Below are 20,082 nucleotides of genomic sequence, written 5' to 3' on the forward strand. Positions count from 1 at the left end.
GAAAGGATTGGAGATTTTTTTATGGCTACAGATCTCTACAGATAACTCTGATACACGAAATTAATTTCTACTAAGGCCATTTTAGGGTGTTTCCTAGTTCCTTTTATCCTTTCCACCCCAAAATACTTTTGAAACAGCAATCTTGAAGTTCTAAGCATTTATATAGTAAAGAGCAATGACTTTTATTCTAGCTTTATGTGACCAGGCTGCCAGCAGGAACACATGGTGCTAAAAGTTCTTTACAATGCAGTGAGCTAACAGTAATAACTCTTTTCACATTGACCATGGAAAAATATGCTCATTTTTTCCTGAGCTGATGGGATCACTGTAGGCACAGACTGGATGTGAGTACCTGAGATAGCCCAGCTGTGACCACACTATACAGGTTTACACATAGTAACACATACAAGTGCAGTTCCATAATGGAAATAAATCAGTTTTAATGCCTTCCCTTTGTCTGTGATTCCACATTTGGACTACTTGTCCAAATACTGGGCAGAGAAGAACTTGACGAAGTTCAACAAGGGCAAGTGTAGGGTCCTGCACTGGGGGAGGAATAACCCCAGGCATCAGTACAAGTTAGGGCTGGGCCTGCTCAAAGGCAGTACTGCAGAGAAAGATCTGGGAGTTCTGGTCAACAACAGGTTGACCATGACTCAACAATATGCCCTTGGGGCCAAGAAGGTCAACAGTATTGTGGGGTGTATTAGGAAGACTGTGACCAGCAGGTTGAGGTAGGTTTTCCTCCTCCTCTACTCCACCCTGGTGAGGCCACATCTGGAGTACTGCATCCAGTTCTGGGCTCCCCAGTTTAAAAAGGACAAGTAATTACTGGAAGGAGTCCAGCAGTGGGCTGTGAAGATGATTAGGGGCCTAGAGCACCTTTCATATGAAGAGAGACTGAAAGAGCTGGGTGTGTTCAGCCTGGAGAAGGGAAGGCTGAGAGGGGATCTCATCAATGTTCATAAATATCTCAAGGGTGGATGTCAAGAGGATGGGACCAGACTCTTTACAGTGCTGCCCAATGATAGGATGAGGGGCAAGTGTCACAGGCTGAAGCACAGGAGGTTCCATCTAAACATGAGGAGAAACTTCTTTGCTTTGAGGGTGCCAGAGCACTGGAACAGGCTGCCCAGAGAGGTTGTGGAGTCTCTTTCTCTGGAGATATTCAAGACCCACCTGGACACATCCCTGTGCTCCAGGTGAACCTGCTTCAGCAGATGGGTTAGATTAGATGATCAGCAGAGGTCCCTTCTGACCCCAACCATTCTGTGATTCTGTCTCAAATCCACCAGTGAACATTAAAATATGTTTACTCAGCACAACCCTAAGCAGTACTAACGCTGTGTTAACTTCATTGTGAATTTGAGTGTCAAAAGATTTTGTTAAACTGCTTTATTGTATAGTAGTGACTACAAAGTGAGATGGTTGCAATGGTAAATTTATCATGCTTGCTGCAGAGTTTGCACTTCATTAAAATTCGCATAGCAGCGCTTATCTATAGCTGAGACACAAAGTTGCCCAGGGGAACACTTGTTACTCTGGGTAATTAATCAGAGGTGATGGGAAATTTTCCTTAGTGTTCTTGATGATCTCTAGGGCATCATTCAACTGTGAAATTTTGGCTTCACTGAATTGGAAAGCAAGTTTCATCAGTAACTAGAATAGGCCAAGACATTTCTCACAAAGCACTTAACGACCTGGTGTCATCTGGCAGAGTTTCTCTGTGCAGTCTTTTTGCAGAGCTGGAGAAACAGATCATTTTTGTTAAATATTTCATATATGTACATAAAAAGCCCCTTGTTTTGGTAATCATAGGCACATTTTAAGGAAGGTTCTACACATTCTTTAGGGTAAATAAATTTTAAAAGGTCTTGAATCTATAGACAAATAAGGTCTCTCAGCTCAATAAACCTGAAATCACATCCTTAATAGGAAATAGGTGGTTTTGCAAATGCAGTGAGAAAATACAGAAGACTGTCAGAATGCCTGGAGATCGATATACATAGCTTGAAACAGCCTGAAGACTTCCACTTTGTCAAGTGAGGCTAGCTTCAAAGGTAATTTCTTATTTAAAACCAAAAAATAAACAAAAGAAAACAACAACAACAACAGCAAAAAACCCAAACATTCACTCCATCAGATGCCCAAATTTAGAGATGTGTTACTCAATATTCACTTCAAAAAAACCAACCTTCATCCAATAACATTTTATTTTCATGGTGGTGAGCCATGGATCTTAAATTTTCTATAAGTAGATACTAAATAGAGGTGTCATTTTCTTACTGAAGTGCTTCAGGAGACTTCAACTTTTGCTACACAAAAGCAGTAGGAATTTTAAAGACACTGAAAATACTTCCAATTCAAAAGAAGAATCTTCCCCAATGCAAAGAACTATTCAAATATCCAAGCACAAAATAGAGCACGGTGTCTTAGACATTTAGACAAACGTTAAACCAAGTTGAAACAAACTCAGCAATTTTACTTCCTTTATTCAGCTCTTTCAGGTGTGACTTAACACTGGAGTCTAAAAGATTAATTGTCACATATTCCGTATTTTTATCAACTATTCATTAGTTTAGCCATCCTTGTCCTAGAAACACTATTTTTCCCAGCTACATCTATTTAACACCATTATTTTAAGAGATATAAAACATACAAAGCAACTAAACAATTAAAAGTTATGGTATATGGGACAGGAGTTTACAGGCTAAATTAAGGTGTGACTGATTTTTCATTTAAGTTTGCTAAAACACACAAAATCTTTTCAAAACAATAACTGCTGAACACAGATATTGATGGACAGGTTTACCCAAGCTCACAAAAAGAACTGCAAGCTTCCTATTCCTTTTTTTTGATTGATTCCTTGCTCACAGAAGGTTGACCTGATTAGCAACACACCATTATGGTTGAATGCTCCTGGTTTGAGTGCATCATACTAGTTTCACTGTAGCAGGAGCTACCTGTATGACTGTTTTCTCAAATTAATTAGTAGTATTGTGAATGTTAGCATGGGCTTTTCAAAAGGTTTATTTCTCATTGTGATGACTAACTGAAGTTGTCCATAACAGATTTGCAAAGGGATCAGCAATTTTATTAATTTAGTGAAAGTAACAGGCACCGAGCATTAATTGCAGCCTTTAAAGTCTATCATAAACAAGTCATTGTAATATCTCAGAGTTGAAAGAGAACCCTTCTTTACAGGTAGGTGAACAGCACAATGCAAAACCAATAAGACTGACAATTCAGCAAAAATATCCACTATGTTTCTGTTCCCTTATTAAATGAATGGATACTACCACGTCTGCTAAAGACATATAGATGGTGTATGCTTGCCTTTAACAAACTCTGCTCACACTAACATATGTAGAGATATTGGGAAATTTTATGTCATTATATAAGGAGAAATCTGTGGTGGCAAGGGAATGAAGGAATTTACAACATCAAGCCTTTTCAAATATTGTTATCCAAACTTTACAGGTTTACTTGCAGAGAATTACTAATCCCAGACCACCAGCAACTTATGTATGACTGTCCCCAAAACTCTGCAGACATACACTGTATAAATCAGCTGTAACTATTCACATTGGCCTGAGATTAGCTCTACACCTAGCAAGTTACAGTTCTGGAAAGTAGATTAAGTTACAGTAAAGATCAGAATTTGTTGGGCTTTAGGACTGATGGATTGAAAGCAATAATTATTAATATTATTTATTTTAAAATAAATCATTCCCAATTTACAATATTTTGGAAATTAGTAAGAAAAAGGAAGAAAAAAAAAGCAGCTAGAGAGATCTGGATTATTCATAGACTTTAACAAGATAAAGATGGAAAATTATTAGATCACCCAGCCCATTTTCCTGCCAATGCAGTATTGTTCCCTGTGGTACATTTTCTAGTGCTTAGTTTTTGAAATCCCTTGAGAAGGGAGATACCAGCATTTCCTTTGGACACATCCTGGCACACTCTGTCAGGGAAGTTTTTCCTCCCTCTGTTCAGCCAAGTATTTCCTGTCTCTTCTTATTTCCTCTTCCACTGAAGAATTCTTCCTCCTCCTTGGTGCAAGGCACCTTCAGGATTGCAGGTGGGACACTGTCAACAGGAACAAATATTCCCAGAATAGAATATGCCATGGTATAGAAATCTATAGCAGACAATTTTAAGAGAATTTTCTTGTAGCCTTCTTTCATCTACTGCTCTTTGTGTGCTAGATTGGAAGAATGCATCTGGAAGGTGCTTGGCCACCTTTGAACACTTTTAATATGATAATTCTTCAGTATGAACTTTGTGGAGAGTATCTGTTGAAACCAAAACTTGACTGCCTCAGCTGAGCTTAGAACTACTGCAAGAGCATCCTGCAATGAACAATAAATTCACCATATACCATGTCACTAGTGGTTTGTCCCTTTACATAAGAGGGCTGAAGAAAGAGCTGAAAAAGACAGATATGTTCTTGACTCAGTGGTGACTGAATACAGAACTAACATTCTGTGCTGTATGGATGTACTCAGAACAGTATCACGTAGAGGTACAGTATTCACATGCAGCAATTACAGTCACACTGTAGACACAGCCCACACCAACTCATTGCAAGCAGTTCTGTTACTGACAGAGCTGTTGGGGGAAAAGATTTATTACTGTTCAGCAGGCTGTGTGCAAACTCAGCATCATTAAATCCTTGTGTGTTTGTGAAGAGATCCCTCTGCAGCTCCCACAGAAGCTGTGGTTCAGAAGGAACCACAGGCCAAATACGGTCTGAGCATTTTTAGACATCTGAAGAGTCAGGTCAAGACAGGAATTTAAGTGTGGTTTGCTAAGTGGAAGTGTTGGCCTTGTCACACTGAGTTATATAGCCTTCTAACATAAGTGGTCCAAGTCTGCTACCTTGATGAAAACACTATAGTATAGATCATGATGAATACCATTATTGAACTAGAAGTTTAGCTTTGCCTTGAAGGTGCCTAGCCAGAGCACTTCGGAATATGTCCTTAGAAGAAAAACAAATGGGAAATATCTTCTTTGTTCTTCAAATTTGAGCAGGTGGACTTCTTAGTCGTTGGTCTTGCAAAACACTTTGCAACAGGGATGAATTAAGTTTCCATTACCTAATTCAAAAGACTAGCCAAATATAAAACAAAAATGATGAAAGAATTTGGTTGTAATTTTGTCTGTCTCTTTGAAGGGAGAGAAATATTCTTGGATGTGTCCCTTGTTTTGACAACATTTATACCGATTACAAATCTAAGGGCAAAGTTGGAGTACTATTTCTTCCAAACTGCCTCAGTCCCAATTTGTTCTAGTGCTGTCCATGACAGAATCTCTTTGACAGCAAAGTAACTTTCTCTTTTAATATAAATGTTCTTGAAGGTGTTTAAAGCATCCAGAAATGAAAAGAAAATAGTTCTACAACTAATTTGCATAAATCTGGAAAATGTAACTTATACAAGGCACTGTAATTTTAATAAATCTTTGCTTCTCCCGTAGGAAAAAAAAAAAAAAAAAAAAAAGGTGCCTCAGTACCTTATTTCAATTAAATTTCAGAGAGCTAGATCAGCTTCTTGCTTTGTATAGTACTGTAACTGTCTTGGGTGGTGCTTATTTCAACAGCATTAATTTGAGAAGTAAAAGCCAATAAGTGATAAAACAAGCAAACCTGGAGTGAAAAACCATGCTAAAGATTAAAGTGTATAAAGATCAAAAGAATTGTAACAACATTCAAAAAAGGAGAAAAGCAGAACAAAAGTCCTGTGAAATGCAATGTGTATCCTGAAGTACAGAAACTAGATGATCATCAACTGACAGTCGATTTATATTTTTTAAAACATGTGAGCCTTAAAAAAAAAAAAAAAAAAAAAAGGGGGGGGTGCTTTTTAAATTGTGATTTGAATAGAAAAGAAAAAAATATACTTGTTGCTTTTAAGAGAGAAAAAACATTCAGAATATTTGCAGTGCTGAACATGGAGCATTCACAAATTATCAATGCAGTAGTCATTGGTCACATAAGCACGCAACATTTCCTTCTTTCAGTGATGTTCTCACTGGGAAGTGGCAGGGAAGGGGCAGGAAAGACCCATTGGGCACATCTGTGCTGCTCCGCTTGGCAGGAAATTTAGGCTTTCCATGAATTCTTTTCCACTAAACTGTGGGAAGTCAGTGACTGGGAAGGCACTGGAAAACTTCCACCATTTGAGTGGGGCAAGCTTCATCCATGCCATAGTGTGCTTCTGACTCTGACAAGTGATAAGGTATCCTAAACTAAGGTTTAATCTGCCCCCTGACAGGCAGTCAAGTGAAGAAAAACCATCCACTTCTGTTGAAGGTTATGTTTATGGATATGATTGCAGTTTGGGCAAGCCTCTTGTTAGATCTTAAGGTAGCTTCAGCATGAGGATAGCACAACGAAACTGCAAGGTCTTTAAGATCTAGTCAACATCAAATCAGATTTGAGGGCTTTTACTCCTCTATAAGCACCAAAACACTCAGATATTTATCTGAGAGATGCATAAAATATGACAGGAGATGATGTTTTTCAGGCACTTATACCACTTCTACTCCCATCCAGAAAAATCAAAATCTTTTTTTCCTAGTTCTAGTCCCTTCTGCAGACAGAAATTAAATAATTCCTGTATCTGCTCATCTAAGAATTCATCATCAGAAAAAAGAAAAAAAACAAAAGGCAAAAAACCCAGACACCACACACCCCCCAAACACACCATGGTCAGAGTTTGGCAGGTATAAAACAGACACTGGTGAGCAATGTAAAACTGCTTAAAGCTAGCTGATTTGCACCCTAACACATCCAAAATAGATTATGCCTGTTTAATGAGCCAACCCATCATTTCTTAGAATACAGAAGGAACATTTTCTTGAAGTATGTTTCCTGTTTTCCTCTCATTATCCTTTAAACTGGAGAGGGATGGCACTTCCTCCTCTAGTTGGGACAGATAATTCCGCAGATTAAGCTACTGCTTTGACAAAAGCAGAGGAAAAACAGCTTCCTAAACCCAAATTCCCATGAATAAGTACATCAGACATCTTAACATGTCTTTTGTAACAGTTTCCAAGCTCATTGATGGCATTGCCTTAAAACAGTCTAGTGAAGAAGATTAAATCAAATAAATACAATAAACTGTAATTTGTTTATATTTTTGTTCACAGCTGAAATAACTTCTTTATAATGCAATGGAAAGATTCACTGCAGAGACAGAGTACAAGCTGGTGCATTCCTTTTTCAGCCACCAAAGAATCTCCATTCACCAGACAGAACACTTGCAAAGCAAGTGCCCTCTAATTCAGTTGTGAGCAACTTCAGGAACTTCACAATTCTGTATTTACATGTGTGAAAACCACCTTTTTTAATAAGCCTTGGGGATTTTACTTTGAACAGAGCAATTGAAAACCTCTGTGGCTCAGTAGTTGTTGGTATGTCTCTGTCAACAGAAGCCAGCTTGATATAAACCATTCCCATTTAAGCTTTGGGTGATATTCCATGCCATTTCTTTCTTAGTTGCTGCCTCATCCAAGTTCCTTTAGCTGCTCTACATCACAGAAACCAACTTACTAGAAGTGCAATTTGTGGCAGGCAGGAGAGGCTGTTAAAGCTGATGAGAACCTCACTGTTGCTTATGCTGCCCATTGCAACACCAGCTCAACTCAACCTGCTTCCTCAGGTATTTTATAGCAATATTACTAAGGCCACTCCTCTCCCACCTCTGTACAGCAACACAAACCACCATTACTCTTTCAGTGTAAAATGATTGATGACAGTAATCTGACTGTGAGGAGTAGAGGGCAAGTTTCGATTGTGGAGGTCATAGCCAAGTCTTCTAACTAAAAAATTCCAGTGAGTTTCTAACTCCTGCTCAAAGCAAACATAGTATTACTTGCTAATAACACCTGGTCTCCCTTCTCTGTCAGATCTGACACTTAAGCTCTGCCAGCCACATAACAGTTGCTAAAATAAATATGCAGTCCAACTAGCGAGTACTGTTTCCACTTCTGCTCCATCCCCCAATCATGCTGTCAAGACAGAGTTTCTCCCATAAGAAGAAGAAAAGAAATCCTGTAGCTTTTTTGACAAAAGAAGACCACCTCATTTTTCTATCTGCTTTCATTAATTTACCAAAGCTTACACAGCATATAATATATAATATTGTCCAATGATTTTGTCATGAGTGACAGTATTTAATTTAACACAATCAGTCTCTGCAGAATAAGTTCCCCAGATACCAATGTGTGTGATTGCATGATGTTCTGGCTCCCTATGTCATCTGTTTGACACAAATGTCCCTCTTGAATGTTTGTCACGAAGATATGTTTACCAGATACACTGCTTTCTCTTCTTTAATAATATTTTGAGATGTGAATTCTCTAAAGGGCATAAAGAAATAAAAGCATGCAGACCTGCACTCCAAACATGTTCTTACCCAGCTGAGTTGTCGTCTTTCTTTTCTTTTTAAACTATCTTGGATTTATCCTATCATTTCATGTTAAAGTTTTATAGTTGTCATGTATTTTGGACATAGGATACACGGTTTCCTAAAGCAGGTTTCCACCTGCACATTAAGGTCTATTGAACATTTAAAATGAAGTGTTTCTCTTAAACTACGTGTAAATTTGTATGTGATAGTCCACATTTGTTTTACTGGTTTGGCAGGGGAACTCAGATTCTCCTTTTCTTACGAACATCTGCTGGAAACATTCCAGCACAGAAACACAGCTAAAGGAGCAACAAGAAGGCTTTACTATTTTGTAATTTATTTCCTGCAGCTAATTCCTTAGCTGATTGATCTGATTTCTGACTGATTTCACAGACCACTGGACTTGTTAACACATTTTTGCTTAGAGTCAAGGGAACAAGCTTGTCTTTTGGTCTTCCTACCTCCACTGCTGACTGCAGAACACAAGACAGGAAATAACTACAACGGGCAACAAAAGGAGCACATGTACTTTTTGTGCATATGCACACATGTATTATATTCCATGGATGAGATAACTGAATGCATGAAATTCTAGAAAATATTTCAAAACCAGTAATACTTGACTCTTCAGTCATGGATCAATACTTCTTTATGGCACTTAAAATATATAATAAGAAAGCAGTCTCTGAACTAAAGGGCTCCATATTCTAAACTAGGCTTTCTAGTCCTTCATCAGATGCCAATGTGATTCACAAACCTGTCAATGTTACAGCCCACTCATGAAAGTGAGGACAAGCCTTTTTGCATTTAAAACAAAATACTCTGTTACCAGATACTCAGGTAATTTCCCATTATAAATGTAGCCAAAAACAGGACAGCACAGCTCCCACTCAGACAAGTGCTCCCTGAGAGAGGGTAAATGTCTTCTTCATAGGTACAGATTAGGCAATGGTTTTCATGTCATTTGTTGGGACACCAGTTTTCTATGGATGTGAAACATTGAAAATGTTAGCATTTATTTCTTTATACCCAGACTTCATTTTGCATTGCTAATGAAACAGACTGGTTTATTGGCATCTGTTAAGATCTTAGATTTATTAAAGGATAAACCTATGGCGAGTTTAAATGCTACCTCAATTAGGGTGTTTACATGGAGTCTTTGCACGATGTTTGAGATGAAGTTTGAAGTAAAACTCAGACATGTTGTTTTCTGTTTTGTACCACAAAGATTGCAGCGCAGCTATGAAACACACTTCAGTGAGTAACATCTTGGAAAAGAAAAAGATAAATGGCTAAAAATGCAACAGCAGTAGGATATCAAGGAATAAACACTAACTCAGCTAGTAGAGTAGTTTGTAGTCCTGCTCACAATAAATTCTATTCCATGCTCAGGATGTTTCTTCAGCTACCCATACCAAAAAAAAAAGAAGACAATCACTTCTCTTTATGACATTGCATCCATAACAAAGACAAAAAGCAATAGAATTACTTTGTGTTGCTGTCCTGCATTCAGCTGAGAAATGCTACAGAGATTGAGACTCCAAAAATACAGAAATTTGCCATTTCAGTCTTTAGCTGATCAACAGCGCTTAACATTTACTTTATTTCAGATCTCAGAGTTCCTTGCAAACACAACAAACACCTACCACTGCTTCAGTCTTGCAAGATAGGTAGCATTATAGCAGCTTCCCCTGGTATGAAACTGAAACTGGAAGGGTCTCATTCCCTACAGTGTACTCATGATTATGTACTTACAGTGGCAGAAGTGGAGAGGATAAGCACCAACAACTCTACTGGTATCATCTACTGTGGTTTTATTTGCCTAGAGTTAATCATTACACATGTATAAACACCAAAGAAAAAAGCAGAAAAGATTGCAATAAGTCATGAAATGCAATTCATTTGTCAAAATTGAGGCCCTTGATGAGTTCAAAATCTTGAGATTCTAACTCTTCATTTCATCCCTGCTTTTTGGCCAGGGTAAAAATGGTGTAGAAAGTCACAGTCCAGTGCCTCTCTAAAGCAGAGGAGTGTGCTAGGTCCTACAAGTAACATACTGACAGTGTTTGGTTCTGAATGTCTCTTGTACCCCTAAATACATTCCCACAGTTGAAAGATTGAGTTCGGACAGAAGCTTCTTCTCAGTAAAGGTAACAGAACACTGGAACAGGCTGCCCAGGGGGGTTGTGGAGTCTCCTTCTCTGGAGACATTCAAAACCCACCTGGACACATTCCTATGTAACCTCATCTAGGTGTTCCTGCTCCAGCAGGGGGGTTGGACTAGATGATCTTTTGAGGTCCCTTCCAATCCCTAACATTCTGTAATTCTGTCATTCATCTCTTATCACAAAAACCACCATCTTTACTCATCTCCTCTTCCTCAAGGCAAAGGTTTCCTGCCTTGTAGAGGTTGAATCAGAAACAGGACCAAAATAATACTTACCTCAAGCAACCTTTTTAAAAGTTTATTAATAGAACAGCTGTTTGCTCCATCTACTTTATTTGCGAGCATATACTGTCAACTTTTTGAAGTCACTAGGAATATATTTTGATGCAGAAGCAAAAGGAAAGATTTCCAACAAACCTGATTTATTGCAGTGACCTGCTTATATATACAGCATTAAAGTGATGTGGTTGGCTGCAGAAATGCTAAGTATTTCAATTCAGTGGAAAGGTTTAAAGGAATAAGTGATACACATATGCTTATGTAATTATTACCTCAATACATTAAAAAAACCCCAGTTGTTTAAAAAGTGCTAAATCACTGCATAATAAATGCAAGCTAAACCAAGGTCTTACTTTAGAGAGAAAAGTGAAGAGATATATCCTCCAGGCTAGATAGCTAAGTTTTTCACCTCTGAGGATCTGGAATGCTTCTACACATAGGTGTGAGTCAAAACAGTATACACGCATTTCCAACAGCAAGATCTGTAATTCCTCACCATCCTACCAAAAATGCTAAAGGAAGCTGATAGTTCATACACTACATTGGCTGATCTTGTGTGTTCACGGGTGCCAGATACCATTCCTAGTGTTTTCAACCTTCTACACGGATCGCAGGATTTTGTATTCACGAAGTCCTGCAATGTTTATCCCAGTATGATATTTCATTGTCTATCCATGAATTCCACCACCACCCCCTGGCCCTCAATAATTCCTGAGCTTGCTGGCAATTTGAAACTCATCTTGGGAAAAGTTTAGAAATTAACAGAAAATTATATGCTTGCACAAGTTCCTGAAAATCAGTGGGCAAGCAGCGGGTACAGACACAATTTGGCATCCCCACAGATGGAAAGGCAGACAAGATTCATCTGTTAACCATTCAGTTTGGCCTCAGGAAAGTAAAGAACACAAATCCAGGAGAAATCAAAATTAATTGGTTTTGCTGCTCACATAGCAACTTGGACAATCCATTTGGGTGATATAGCAAAGGAACCATTTTGATCAAATTCTGCTCCCCCATTATTGAGATAGGAAGAGAACCTCAGTGGACACACAATGAGACAGTACAGTTTAGGAACTTGCTCTTATATTCTTGTCTGACACCACACCTACCAAATATGTTTTCTTTGTTGGGGTTTGGGTGGCTTGTTGTGTGGGTTTTTCTTGTTTGGTTGGTTTTTGTTTGTTTGTTTTGTGGTTGGTTTTTCTTGTTTGTTTCTTTTGTTTTGTTGTTGTTGTGGTTGGTTGGTTGGGATGGATTGAAGTGTTACAGGACAGTTACATGTTCCAGAATAAGAGATTGTTCTTTAGAAAATATCTTCTTCATGAGGCCATCCCTTAAGGACCCATTTTAGACTAATGACACTGAATAGAAATGGTAAACACATGATTCAGGTTTAGCAACCATTCCAGTCCAGGGCACAGAAAACAACATACAGAGAGAATTAACTACATCATTTTTCATTGCCCTAACTCATCACGTAAAATGAAGCTAGAATTCTCTTGTTGGCTAACTCAGACTACAGCTGATAGGGTGACATCTAAAGGTAACTTCCATTAACAAAGCAGGCATTTCTCTGGTGAGACCACAGATGGAGAGCAAAGGAGAGGTGAGAAAGGACATTAGGGATAGGCTGGTCTTAAGGGAAAAAACTCTAGGAATAGCCTAAAATGAAAAAGCAGACAGCGGTAGAGGTTCATATTCCATTTTGAAACTAACTTTTGCTAACATCATCAGCTCACAAAGCAGATTAAGGTTTTAGCCACATGGAAGTTACATCAGTTTTGAACATGACAGAAGAATTCACCAGCTTCAGTCCATTAATTAACCTGGTTTTGACTTCAGTTTCATCTACCCTTGAATAAAAGGATACAATGACTGACAGAACTGTCATCCTCTGGGGAAAGGAGCAGTGTTCAAAGCTGCTTAAGTGATCAGAATGTTTATTTTCAATTTTTTTTCCATGTGTCTATTATGTTTTGTGTAAACACTATGACAAAATACAAATCCTGATCTTAAAATACCCTGCTAGAAAAAGGTGAAAGATAGGTTTTGTTTTTTGTTTTGTTTTTGTTTGTTTGTTTTTTTCCCCCCTTCATACATTCTACGTTGTTATCTCCTGTTTACAGAGAGTTTGTAATGAGAATTTAAGTAGGGTTCAGTCTTCAGCACATTCACTGTTGGTTACGTTCAAACTAGGAGCTGTTCTCATAGCATACGCTTATTTCAAAGATATTTTTAACTCAGTAAGGGAATGCTTAGCCTCTTATTTGAAGTGCCAGAAGCTGCCACTACAGGTTTAAAAGGCCGCTTTCATCTGGATTCAGCTGGAACCGGCTGGTATAAAGAAGACATCCACCAAACACATTCATTGTTTAGAAATTGAGCAAAGAAGCCTAAAGACAGTCAAAGAATTCAGATAAACATTTCTGGATTTTTTTTTCTCCCTAGTATCTCACTATTCTGTCAACTAGTCTAAGTTAGATACAAGGGGAGGGGGTAAAACAAATCAACCTATTCAGAGAAACAGACTGAACAGGGTAGATGAATAAAAACCAAACAAACAAAAAGGTTGCCATGTTAAGAATACCACTGAACATGGCATATCCAACATATATACCACACTGTTGCTATTATGCTGAAATAGCCATGTTCCTGTCTAGGTTCCTTTCCTTTGCACTGTCTGCATCCAGCATCCTGCCTTAGTGGCACATGTGCCCCACTGAATTGGTTATGAGGAATGGTAATGATTCAGATCATCTTAATTATTATGGGTTCTTCAGTTCCCAAAGGACAGGGAACTGCTGGAGAGAGTCCAGCGCAGGGCAACAAAGATGATTAAGGGAGTGGAGCATCTCCCTTATGAAGAAAGGCTGAGGGAGCTGGGTCTCTTTAGCTTGGAGAAGAGGAGACTGAGGGGTGACCTTATTAATGTTTATAAATATGTAAAGGGTGAGTGTCATGAGGATGGAGCCAGGCTCTTCTCGGTGACAACCAATGATAGGACAAGGGGTAATGGGTACAAACTGGAACACAAGAGGTTCCACTTGAATATAAGAAGAAACTTCTTCTCAGTGAGGGTGACAGAACACTGGAAGAAGTTGTGGAGTCTCCTACTCTGGAGGCATTCAAGACCCACCTGGACACCTTCCTGGGTAACCTCATCTAAGTGTCTCTGCTCTGGTGAGGTGATTGGACTAGATGACCTTTTGAGGTCCCTTCCAATCCCTAACATTCTGTGATTCGTTCTTCTGCAGAGCACATAGTTGCATCTGGTCCTTCCAGTGCTCACTCATCTTCAGCAATGAGGTTCAGCTAGTTTTCCCATACAGAAAGTCCTTTGAATATTGTTCAAATCCTTACCAAAGCACATCAGGGACATATGTGGCCCAGGTGCAAGCCTGACATTAAGACAAACACAGGATTTGTGCAAGGAGAACAGCCTGATATTTTGCCTTTTTAAAAGCACAGTGAGTCCTTTCTGCTACTCATTTGGTTTTCCTCCTGCATAACCTTCAGTTTAATAACACTTTCTAACCTGCAAGACAACTTAAAGCACTTTGGATTTGGAATGAACCAGATAACAGAGAAACAGAGCAACCATCATTCAGGGCTATGCATATTCCACTGAAAGGAAAATAGATGCCAGTATCATGCCATTGTCCAGCAAGACGACCACGTACTGAATTTGAAAGAATGTGCGAAGGAATCATCACTCTGTTGCCAAAGAAAGAGTTGCCAGAAAAGTGCTTTACAGGTAGTAGAAACCTGGAAGTTTATCATAACAACCTACTTATTGCTATTAAAATACCAGTTTCTGTGATTTTTCTTTTTTTATTCAGTTCTGCTTATATATGTTAGGGATTAAGCAAAACAAGTTATAAATGTCTCATAAGATAGTAAAACATTCTTTAAAATGTTAAACTCCACAAATTTGGAAATAAATAAATAATTTCCAGAGAGTTTAGCCAGATTACAGGAAAAAGATGAAGTGGCCCTCAGCCTCTTACAGCGACATGCACCTTTTCTTTTGAAACAATGGCAGAGTCCCTTCTGTCTTGCCTTTGTGGCTTAGAACCAGAACTACATCCACTGCAGGTGTATCTCAGGCCTCGTAATTTTCAAACACTTGTATTAAGTCCTTACACTTTCATTAAAATATGAAAACCATCCACATCGGTCCCAGTTTACTACTTTGCCATCAGATAACACTCCTACTTACTTAAAAAAATAAAGCTTTGCTTAAAATGAATAGAGTCAGGTACAGACACCTTTGACAGTATCCCTGTGCTCCGTCTTCTACAGTCACCTGCTGAGGTGGTACTGGTAATGTTTGTGAAGTTGATATGCCATCGAAGTTTATAAAGCTGTTGATCATTTTTCAAGGCTATTGTTTTAACCTCTTCAAAAACTCTACCTTTAGCCCATTTTTCAGGGTTATTTCAAGCCTTCCTGAAATATGAGGGTCAGAAGCAGAATTACTAAATTAAAAGTAAAATTTGAATGTAATCGCCTGATTCCAGGAGATGGGGAGCTATGCAATACCTTTGTAACATCTCTGCCTTCATTTTATTAACAGATGTAGGGTGGAGAAAAATTGTATGAACACACATGTGCATGGAATAGACAACAGGAAAGTTGTCAAGTGATTTCAGAAATGGTTAAATGGTCTCCCTGCCCCCCTGTTGCCACCAAAAAACAACCAACAAAAAACACACAACAACAAAAAAAATTCCAGGCCTAAAGCGACAGAAAAAACAGGGGGTTTTAACTATCAACACTTAAAAAGGCAGAAAATAATTTCATATAACTTTGAAGGCTTTTCAAACTAAAGGAATAAATTTGATTTTTCATTCCATTTTACTCAGGCACATCTAAATCCCTAGTAACTAAAGAAGTCCATTTTGTAGGCATAAAGATACAGTATATATCTCCAAGTATTAAAATAAAATATTTTATTGGTTACTGTGCTTTTTCCAAACTCTAGTATAGCAGAAAAACAATATCAGCATAAATCTTTAAAACCATTTATATATATACATGCTTTCTATTACTTTCCCCCTAGAAGAGCTATGCTTAAACAACAAATGCAAAGCCACTTCAAAAGCCTTAACATGCCTTCTGGTTCAGAAACCCATATTTCCAGTCCCACAGTCTCATTGAGAGTGACAAAGAAAAATAAAAAAAAAAGGTATAAAAAAAATATAACAGGAATCAAGAGCACTTACCACTTGGAAGAAGGAGGTGTAGCAAGCTGCAGCCAGATCCAAAATGGCTTCTGTAGGGACACAGCTGCTTAAGTCTACCAGTAGTGAAGAAAAAGCCACACACAAAAAAATCTTGTCACACTCTTGCCAATATTCAGATACATTATTTTTCATTAAGGGCTAGATGTCCTCAAGAGACTATATGAATTTACATTTAGAAACAAAAAAATAACTAAAAATGAAAAGAAATATCCAAATATTTTCAATTAAAATATACTCACACAGAAGAGCAAAGTATTAAACAATCCAACTGCATCGGCCTTCTGAGTCACTTTAATGGCATGGAGGTGGCAATAACTCACCACAGAAAATCAGCTGTGGGAAGGGTTGAGTGGGACCAGGTGTGCCTCATTATCAAGGCTTAGATTTGCACTGAAGGAGTTAGCAAGTGTTTTCTATCACCACAGTACTCTCAGTTTCTTCCTGCATCTCCAGTTTTCATGGGTGGTTTTCGTTATTACATTTGGCATTAAGAACCATTTTTCAGTGGTTTTCAACTGCTGTACAAGTTCCAAGTCATTAAATAATTTTAAAGCTAGTCAATAACTAAACAAGCTTCTATAAATTCCTGGAAAATATCTGAAAATTATCTCTTAAGACAAAACTAAGTGAAGTTAGGCTTAATTTCATGCAGGAGTCAGGGCACTTGCACATAGAGAAATGACTGGCAGGTCAGCTAGAAAATGAACTTCCAGTGCTTTGTTGTGTTCGTGGTATCTGCCCATACACAAACACTGAGGTAAACATAAGATGCTTTCTTTCCCAACAAAAAACAAGGAATAATTACCTTTGGTTTTATTCTTGAAAGACAGGAGTGTATAAATGCATTTGCATGGGCACTGTGAATAAAAGTCTCAGGTTATCTTACAAAAAGTTGTCCATTTGTCTGTCAGAGAATAAAATGAGGCTTGGCTGAAACATGCACACTTGTGACTGAAACTACAATCCTGAAAACCACCACTGAGCTGCTGCCTAGGCATGGGAGGACGTAAACTTCACAAATGTCTTACTTATAGAACTTCTTCCTGTGACTGGACCACTTGACTGGTAGAACATGAAAGACAAACAATTTTATTAAGAGAATAGTGATGCTTGAATTTTGATGTTAAATGAAAATTAGTGCCTATATCTCAGGAAAGGCTGTTCCATGGTGCTTTTTCCTACTTTATGACTTTGAGAGCATGTTCCTTTTAGGTAACACAAGTCAAACAATTTTGCAGGAAAATATCAAAAAAGAAATCAAAACATGTCCAAGAAGAGAGGCAAGCTTTGAAATCTGAATGAAATAACATTTTGTAATGAACATATTCCCATCCTTATACTCCTATGCTGAGAATGTGCTTGAATCCTGGAACTTATATGAACCCTACTTTATATGTCTCGCATTCAAAAATCCTGACCTCTGATGGCTTCAGACATGAAATCTGAAGTCAAGCCCCCCCTTCCATTTTGCATCACTTCTTCCATAATGAGTCAAGAGCAAATTTTGTTGCTTAATGCTGTTCCATAAAGCAGCTAATCCAGAACTGACCATATAAAAACTGACCCCTGTACATCCTATTTCTGGCACACTTTGATTGGGGAAGAGCTGATCTCATGCACATATGTGTATGAATAATTTGCTTTGGGTTTCCATGGAATCACTGCAGACAGGGGGTTGTGTTTGCCTTTTTTTTTTAACTTAGCCAGTTAAGGGAGACTAAGGTAAAAAAAATCAAACCGCTCTTATGCCGACCCCTTCACCAACCTCATTTATACAACAGCTGTGGTCCTAAAACAAGAACTCTTCTGTGGCAGCAGGCCTAGGGCAGGGGCACTGCCAATTACTCCTTCTGCCACCACAATGGACAGGCTGGAGAGTTGGGCGGGGAATAACCTGATGAAATTTAACAAGGGAAATTGTAGAGTCCTGCATCTGGCCAGGAACAACCCCAGGTTCCAGTATAGGTTGGGAAATTACATATTAGAGAGCAGTGTAGGGGAAAGGGACCTGGGGGTCCTGGTGGACAACAGGATGACCATGAGCCAGCACTGTGCCCTTGTGGCCAGGAAGGCCAATGGCATCCTGGGGTGTATTAGAATGGGGGTGGTTAGTAGATCAAGAGAGGTTCTCCTCCCCCTCTACTCCGCCCTGGTGAGACCCCATCTGGAATATTGTGTCCAGTTCTGGGCCCCTCAGTTCAAGAAGGACAGGGAACTGCTGGAGAGAGTCCAGCATAGGGCAACAAAGAGGATTAAGGGAGTGGAGCATCTCCCTTATGAAGAAAGGCTGAGGGAGCTGGGTCTCTTTAGTTTGGAGAAGAGGAGACTGAGGGGTGACATTATTAATGTTTATAAGTATATAAAGGGTGAGTGCCACGAGGATGGAGCCAGGCTCTTCTCGGTGGTAAACAATGATAGGACAAGGGGTAATGGGATCAAGCTGGAACACAAGAGGTTCCACTTAAATTTGAGAAAAAACTTCTTCTCAGTGAGGGTGCCAGAGCACTGGAACAGGCTGCCCAGGGGGGTTGTGGAGTCTCCTTCTCTGGAGATATTCAAAACCCACCTGGCCATGTTTCTGTGCGACCTCAGCTAGGCGTTCCTGCTCCAGCAGGGGGATGGGACTAGATGATCTTTTGAGGTCCCTTCCAATCCCAAACATACTGTGATACTGTGAAATGAACTCATGCATGGTTCTCATGCATGAACTCATTCCACTCCATGGGTCAAATATCCGAAGTCCTTTATAACATATCTCGGGGCTCACTTAATGCATTTCCCAACATGACAGGCAGCATTGTGAATAATGGAAGAATTTTTGGAAGAATTTTTAGAAGGATTGTTAGAAAAGCAAAAGACCCAGACACTCCAACTCTACCCTATTTACTTGAGATTTGACCCTTTCTTTATTTTTTTTGCAGCAAATGGTTCTCCCCTTCTAGAATTCTTTTGGCTTCCTTCTAGCAAAAGCAGAGATATCCCTTTACCCATCATGGCTTTCACTAGTTTTTTAAGTTGAAACAGTATTTTTCTGTTGGCTAATCTCCGTAATTCATGAGCATTTGGCACAACCTTGGTAACAGTGATAATAAAACTGATTTCAGTTGTTAAATACAGAATTACGCTTACAAAGTTCTTTGACAATCTTTTCTTTAGGTTGGTTTCACATCTCAAATTGTAACTTATTTTTTATTTGAACAATCAGTGATAATTCATAAAACTGATTTCCATTTTTGTTCTTGCAATCAGTCATTCACATTTTGAGGATACATATTAACCTGCTTCAAATTCCACACATATCAGATGACTGGAATACACATTAAAAGGAGAGAGTGACTTTGGATATTTGTGCCCAGCTGGAGTCAGTACAGCAAGGCCAACTTTCTCCAAGTGCTGACCACTCATTTCTGAGAACAAGATTGCCTTAAAATGTCTCAAACTGAGGATTAGAGGCTTTTCAAAACTTAGGCATGTTGTCATCATTTTTATCAGGTATAATGCTAGAGTTAGTGATAAAAAACAACAACAACAACGAAAACAGTAAGGAAGGTGAGACATAACAGTTCATTGCTTTTAGAAACCAGGTTGCAATTTTCTTTTTGTGACAGTATCATTGATTTCTCTGGAAGTTACAGCACTCTATAGCCACTAATAAAAAGACTGAAATCTTGATCAGACAAAATCCTTTTCTTTCCTGCTGACTTAAGCTGGAGAAAGAAGAATAGAAGAAATCTATAACATATGAGCAAAATTATCTCTAAATGGAGTGTGTAAAAATGTTTCCATCAGGCATCAGCAGATGGGTCTTTAAATGAAAGCCAAGTATTAAAATGGCATCTATTTTAAGTCTTGCATTCCAAGAGAGAAAATATAAGCCAGATCAGTTAGTCTGTGTTGACATGTAAAGTACATCACTCCCATTAGAAGGACTGATGTGGATCTAAATGACCCAAAAGATGCTCTGTGGCTC

The 20,082-nt window shown here is 38.7% G+C and overlaps 1 protein-coding gene and 1 long non-coding RNA gene across 3 annotated transcripts in view; one reads left to right on the top strand and one right to left on the bottom strand.

The window, feature by feature from the left end:
* Window positions 1-20,082, top strand: part of COL8A1 (collagen type VIII alpha 1 chain) — a 96,085-nt gene that overhangs the window by 21,697 nt on the left and 54,306 nt on the right. The gene's annotated exons all lie outside the window — the stretch shown is intronic.
* On the bottom strand, window positions 1,573-17,804 carry LOC110365394 (uncharacterized). Its single transcript, XR_002424858.2, has 3 exons — window positions 16,352-17,804; window positions 16,092-16,165; window positions 1,573-4,092 (listed from the first exon to the last, which is right to left on the bottom strand). It is a non-coding gene; the product is annotated as an uncharacterized LOC110365394 (long non-coding RNA).

This window comes from Columba livia, chromosome 1 (assembly GCF_036013475.1).
Source record: "Columba livia isolate bColLiv1 breed racing homer chromosome 1, bColLiv1.pat.W.v2, whole genome shotgun sequence".
NCBI lineage: Eukaryota > Metazoa > Chordata > Aves > Columbiformes > Columbidae > Columba > Columba livia.